The sequence below is a fragment of the Coenobita brevimanus genome, chromosome 78, assembly GCF_032717465.1.
Source record: "Coenobita brevimanus isolate Jiangsu-jjx chromosome 78, ASM3271746v2, whole genome shotgun sequence".
Taxonomy (NCBI): domain Eukaryota; kingdom Metazoa; phylum Arthropoda; class Malacostraca; order Decapoda; family Coenobitidae; genus Coenobita; species Coenobita brevimanus.
In genome coordinates, this window is record NC_137031.1 from 13208078 (window position 1) to 13215395 (window position 7318).

The 7318-nt window shown below is 45.4% G+C and overlaps 1 non-coding gene across 1 annotated transcript; it reads left to right on the forward strand.

The window, feature by feature from the left end:
* The first annotated feature begins 254 nt into the window (after positions 1–254).
* Positions 255–359, forward strand: LOC145408866 (U6 spliceosomal RNA). Its single transcript, XR_013898984.1, has one exon. It is a non-coding gene; the product is annotated as a U6 spliceosomal RNA (small nuclear RNA).
* Positions 360–7318: the final 6959 nt, after the last annotated feature.

Here is a 7318-nt window from a genome sequence, read left to right on the forward strand (position 1 = left end):
TAGGCCTATACACTAGAAACTAAGTTATCACACTGAACATACTGCAGCTGACTAATAGTTATACCTAGCTGACATTAAGTCCTTACAGTTGTAATGTATTTCTTTAAGGTCAGGCACAGATGCAATCAAAATCAAAGTGCATCAGAATGCATCTGATATGGATTCCATCTCAATCTGGCCTCGTAATGCATGGTCAGGCAGGCTAACGGCACAGATTTCGCTATTAGTATTAGTATTTTTATTATTATTATTATTATTGCTTCGGCAGTAGATATACTAAAATTGGAACGATACAGAGAAGATTAGCATGGCCCCTGTGCAATGAAGACACGCAAAATCGTAAAGCGTTCCACATTTTTACCCCCTGGGGGTAGCGGGGTTTCAAGAATACTCCCCCAGTATCCCTGCTTGTCGTACGAGGCGACTAAAAGGGTTGGTGGTGGGTTAGTGCCTCACCCCGTAAAAAGAACTAACTAAACATGCGAAAAAAGGGTCTCGGACCAGGACGGATCATACGTTGACAACTAAGGAATGGACAAAGGACATTCTGAGGGCGGGAAATTGGAATGTGAGAGGAGTGAATGATGAAGTGAAAGAGAGATTGATCAGGTGCTTGAGGATGCAAAAGTGGATATATGTGGATTGACTGAAACTAAATGGTAAGGTGAAAGGGTGAGAGAATGGGAATATGGTTTAGGTATATGTACGCGAGTCAATGAGAATGAGAGGGCAAGAGAGGGAGTATGTCTGATGATAAGCAAGGTGGAAGTAGAATATAAGACAGTATGGAACAGTGGGTGCAAGGATTGTATGGGTGAGGATGAAAGTAGGTATACAAGTGTGGGCGACTGTATGCGTGTATGCTCTGACAGAGGACCGAGTGGCAAGAGTGAAAGATGAGTTTTGGGCGAGAGTAGGAGCATGTATGAACAAATCTGAGAGGAGCGAGAGAGTGCTTTTGATTGGAGACATGAATGGCAAAGTTGGGAATGTACGAGTGGATGGAGTGGTTGGTCAGTGGGGTGTGCCAGCTGAAGTAGGTGGGAATGGTACCGTAGTGCTTTGGTGGACATCTGTGCTGGTAAGGGGTTGGCAATAGCCAACACCTACTTTCGGCATAAGATGATACACCGGTATACATGGAGAGTAATGAGAAGGATGGATGGTGAACTTGTTGAACGAAAGGCAATGATAGACTATGTGTGTTTGGATGAGCGAATGAGAAGACAAGTGTTGGATGCAAGAGTGTGGAGAGGGTGGGGGAATGAAGTCTCAGACCATCACTTAGTGATGGCCAAGGTAAAGCTGCAAAGAAAATGGATGAGGAGACGAAGGGGAAGACAGGAGGAAACAGTTCCTGTGAGAGGAGTGGAGAATTTGCAAGATAGTGAGAGAATGGCAGAGTATAAGAGCATAGTGTAAGAAAGATTGGGAAGGTATGAGCTAGAGCAGATGGAAGGGGTTGAAGACGTATGTAAGATATTCACGGAAGAGCTAGGCGCAGCGTGTGAGGTGGTTTGTGGAGTGAGGAGGAGATGCAAGGGTGTGAAAGGGACAGCATGGTGGAATGATGAGGTGAAACGAGCTGTAGAACAAAAGAAGAAGGCATATAGTGAATGGTTAGCGAGTAGAGGTAGGGGAGAAGAGGAGAGAGAGAAGAGAGAGGTATATGTGAGCAGGGGAAGGGAGGTGAAGAGACTGGTGAAGGAGAGTAAGAAGAATGTGGATGAAGAGTTTGGGAGGAATCTGAGTGTGAAATGGAGGGAGAGTAAGAAATTGTTTTGGAAGGAGGCAAAGAAAGTAAGGCAGTGTGAAAGGGGAAATAGTAGGGCGGTGAAAGATAGGAATAATAGATTGTTGGTGTAGAAGAGAGAGAAATTGAGGAGATGGAAGGAGAACTTTGAGAATTTGTTGAATGTAGAGAGTGAGAGCAGTGCGAGTATAAGTGGTTGGGGAATGGCTGGGAGAAGAAGAGATGAGAGGAGGGAGGAAGAGATCAGTACGGCAGAAGTAGTGGAAGCAGTGAAGAAGATCAAGTTGGGGAAGGCCCCAGGAATTGATGGGGTGTGTGGTGAAATACTGAGGTATGGGGGTGAGATTGTTGTGGAGTGGATATGGAAGTTGTGTAGATTGGCGTGGGGAGAGGGTGTCACAGTTTTTTTTTTATATCACTGGGTTTTTAAAATAAATGCTTAAATATTATTTAATTGATATTAATATTCAATAATATTAAAGAGCAGGGACAATGATTGTCTTGCTACATCAAGCAATGATTACTTTACGCTGCTTCTTCACACGATTCTCTAAGAACGAGAATTTATAAACTTTCTCAACAGTACACAGCAGAGACTAATTACTCACAAATGCTGAATTAGTACTGTTAGCCTCTGGAGAAAGTTGCTTCACCCCTGACAATAAATAACTAATACTAATAATAATATCAGGTCCTTGCTGATGCTTAACTCCCAGGTGGCACAACGGATTTTAAGTTAATACAACAAGACTGGTCTAAGTACCAGTTATGAATAGTAAAACGTCTATGCAAGCTAGGAGCTATGTGGGAAATAAGCTTAATTATGGAGAAATGAAACAAGAGTTTACTTTACATTAAGCTCAAGAAAAAGAACTGTTAAATTTATTGATTACAAAAAAATTAATTTAACGTTACAATTCAACATCAAATTAATGAGACCGCACTCACTCACTCACGCAAAAGCTAAATCCTTACGCCTAAAAAAAAAAAAATCACCTTAATTAAACTCTTAAGACTAGGGAAATACAAGAAGGAAATACTATAGTCGATGAATGCTTTGTATCAACAAGGTGGGAGCACTGGAGACTGTGATCTTGTGGAGCTTGGGTGCTAGCTGACCTCTCCTCTCACACTTCTGGAGCACAGGACCTCTCTCCGTCAAAGCAACAACTGGACTGCCTAAGTCGTGGGAACAAAGGGGGAGCAGTAGGCCGCATTTTCTAACGGTCGAGGCAAGCAGGGGCGAACAATAAAGAAACAATAGTATCGCTCAGTACAGCACTTAGTGACGTGCATTAAATCGGTCACGTTTGAAACAGTGACGAATGTTTTGAAAAGTATACCCCGAAATGGAGAGAGAAATGGTTAACTGAGCGATACACAGTGAGTTTTCCACTAATAGTTCGTGGCTTCTCACAAAAGGGAAATGTCGCGAATTTGATTCGTGACATTACGCCCCTACAAAATTAAATTTTTTCCTTATGGGAAAAAATTTGTGGATATATATATATATATATGTACACATCCTAACTCAGTCATACAAGATTCACACTGTGGTGTGTGTGCTATCCTGCTACAGGAGAAAGTCACAGTCGCCAGTGAGCGAAAAAAAAAACTCGTATTTACGTTAATAGAAGCAAGCTTGGGGGAAAAACTCCGTGACGATGGTGAAAATCCTGTATTCAGGTCAAACTGAGCGAAAATTCGCTACATTTACACTGACAACTAATTGTTGTGTAGCATGGTGTATGTAATGCACGGTGTAGGTGTGACAGTTGTAGTGTAACTGTACCTACGTGTAAAATGACACAGTAAATAATATGGCGACGACGAAGGCAGAGGAGAAGAGGCAGCAGCGTGAGGCAGACGATCAGCTGGCCCGCACAGCAAAACTGCTACGCCCATTGCTGTACCTGCAAAATTAATTCAGGTGGAGCATCAAAAGTGTCAAGAAGACAAAATTTTATTATGTTACAATTACTCTCTCTGCCTAGCAGTCAGTGCTACGACGTACAATCGAGGTCGCCATTAATTATAGCACACGATCATGGTCGGCAAGTTGAGAATCCTTGTGCAAACTCGGGTCTTCCATAGCCTCGAACTGCACACGGGTCCTCAACCTTTATTCCTAAATTTCCGACAGAGGATGCCTATCCTGGTGAAATATTATTCGCCCATCACCAACTAAAATAGAAAATGGGAGGAAGTGCCTTAACCTACAGTACTTATATTAATATCGGGGAGCTGAGAATCCTTGTGCAAACTCGGGTCTTCCATAGCCTCAAGTCGCCTTTGCGGAGTTCTCACTTCCCCCTCAACCTACAGTACACGTGTATGTACAGGCCCTGGACATACTGTGTCCTGTGGGGCCAACAAGTGAGACGTCAGGTCTACACTTTTGACTGGGAACCAGGCTGGTCCTTGGATTACTCAAATAAAAGCTGGAAACCCTGGTGAAATATTATTCGCCCAGTCTTTCACCACCCCCTTAACCTACGGTACATAATATGTATGTACAGGCCCTGGACCTAATGTGTCCTGTGGGGCCAATGGGCGAGACATCAGGTCTGAACCCACTTCACCACTACCCTGTCTCTCAACTGACTCGGAGATTACAGGTGTGGTTATGAACGGCACAGGAAGAACATATCCCTGATTAGTGGTGTTACTTTGACACACACTGCAGGAACGGACAAAACTATCTATGTCCCGTCCCATCCCTGGCCAGAAAAAGTCAGCTCGGATACGGCCCTGGGTCTTCCTTTTGCCCATGTGACCTCCTGAGGCTGAACAATGACCCCATTGTAACACTGCTAGGCGGTACTTGGCGGGAACAACAAACTGCAGTCGAACCTCGCCCTCGGGTGTTCGTGACTCACGGTAGAGCCGTCCTTGTTTACGAAGGAACTTGGCTCGACCTCCCCGTGAATACTTAATCACTCGACCCTTTTGTTTGTTCCGCACAGCAGCAAGTGTCGGGTCAGAATGTTGTTCTTGCACAACAAGTTGACTACACATCAGATCTTGCAGCGATTCAGTGATCACTGGGGTGACACAGTCTGGAGCCTCAGCCATGGCTCGTGTTACCGCAGCAGCCGAAGTCTGAGTAGCGTCATCATCGGAGCAACTATCCTTGACTCCTTGAATATTGCCTACTATAAGGTCAAATAAGGGTTCTGGCATGACAACTGCGAGTGTCATACCAGTATAAAATGGAGATGCCACTTGGATACATGCCTCAGGGAACAATCTCACTGATCCATCAATAAGGTTTGCATGGATCTGTCGACCTGTATACTGCTCAGGCCGAACTAGACTCTGCTTGAGAGAGCAACCTGAGGAACCATTGTCTCTCAGGACCTTCACAGGAATGCCTCCCACAAACCCTGGCTGGACAAGGAAGGTACTGTCACCTGTGGGAGGGCCTGTGGAGGAAGCAGCTAGCCACTCATGAGGCTGCTTGAAGTGATGCGGCAAACATTGTGCCTTGAGGGTTATATTGGGAAGATGGAACATTGGCCATATGTGGAGGGGGGTTCACTGTCACTGTGGGACTAGTGAACTGTGGGGAAGTACCCACACTGGTAGGGACGTGACCACCAGGCTGCTGCTGAGGAATGAAGGCTGCATTCGCTTCCTGCCTCTTTTGAGCTGGTGGTGAAAAAGTTTGTCCCAACGGTCGGTTGCGTGGCTGATACTGCTGTTGATTAGGATACTTGTTATACCTCTTCCACTCAGGTTTCTGAGTGTTTTGCCCCTGGTCCTTCCACTGCGGTTTTGGACCTTGGCCGTTATTCTGAGAATGGCCTTGTTGCTGGGGTTCAGTCTGAGACGATTTCCCAGATTTGGCAGTATCTTTTCTGCTCCAGGTGTTTTGCTTACGAGTTTGATACCCGTATGCAGTAAAGAATGTGTCAGCCTTTTCTGCCATTTGGCTGGCATCTTTCACCTGGCAGATCTTAAGCTGTGCTATGAGCTCAGCAGGCCACGACCTCTCTAGCTGTGTACGCAGCATAAGGTCAATTATCCCCTCACGCGTGGAAGGAGTTTCATCTTTCTCCATCCACTCATTTAAGTAAGCTGTGAGACGATCAAGGAACTGAACAGCTGTCTCCTTGTCTTGGAGACGATCTCGCATGAACTGAACTTTGGCGTCGTCTACTGTGAGACCATATGCCTTAACCCGTCACGTCCCGAGGTTTTCCGCACCTCCGACATCCCCCAGTCCCGAGGTATTTTCGATTTTTTTTTTTTTGGCTAAAACCTTCGCTTTTGGTGAGAAACATCGAAAATTCATAGAGAAATCACTCACCTGAGGTTTAAAGTGCCCAATCCAGGTAGGAGTTCCTCCTTACCTGAGTGGGTTTTCTAACATGCTGGCACCAAAGAAAACGAGTTCTATGGGAGGGTAACTATTTTATCCACTCATAAACGGTATTTATTTATTTACTTGGTACGAATGTATATGTAGTATGACAGTATATTGGTTTTCAAGCAGTAATAAAGGCATTATAAGCATTGTTTCACTCACTAACTAATCACCATACCTGACCTATTTTTGCCACACTACCTGATCATTATTTCTGGCTGTTTCTTCTTCTAATGCTATGTAAACATTGTCCTCCACATTGTCATCGATTGGGGAATCACTCTGGCCCTGAATAACTTTACTAGCCAGGTCACTGGTAACAGGTCCTTTGCCAAGACAATGGCATGAGGGGGGGAGGGGGGAGGTTATGCAGTGTAAGGCATTGTCCCTGCTTGGTATCTTGTACAGGAATAGAGGAAGGTGTCCCGTGTATACATACGAAAAATCACTTGCAAAAATTGAAAATTGTGCAAATTAGGTACCTTGCAATTGCACGACGTACTGGTACGTCGCCGGGACTGGCAAATGCAAATCGTGGTGACGTACCCATACGTCGTCGGGACGGGGCGGGTTAATGAGTGCAGCTTTCATCATCTCATATGTGAGATTGTCTCCACGAATTCTGTGGAGAATATCGAGGGCAGGGCCCTCAAATAGGCTAAGGAACTGAAACCGCTTAGCTGCCTCATCCAGTTGTTACATGTCTGCCATGTCCTCAAAACGAGCTATGTACGGCTCGATTCGCTCGCTTTCCTTGTATGAAGGAAGCTTGATGCGTGGGGTCGCCAGGACATGTGCAGGGAGAACGCTCGTGGAGCTTGGACCAACTGCACCAGACGTGTCTGAAGCCAAGGAATCTCGCTGGAGCTTCAGCACTTCAAGTTCATGTTTTTCTCGTGCCTTACGTTCGGCACGCTCGTATTCGCGTTATTCTCGCTCGCGTTCATGTCGTTCACGCTCGTGTTCGCGCTGTTGTCGCTCTTTTTCTAAGTCGAGCTCGCGTTGTTTCTGCTCGTGTTCACGCTCCTTCTCACGCTGCTCTTGTTCATATGCACGCTCTCTTTCACGTTCCTCACGCTGTTCTCGCTCGTATTCGCGCTGAATCTTACGCTCTTCACGGGCATCATTCTCGCGCTGCTGCTCCTGATTATGCCGTGAGAGTATATACTCTTTAATTTCGGTTGGGTCTGTAAGAC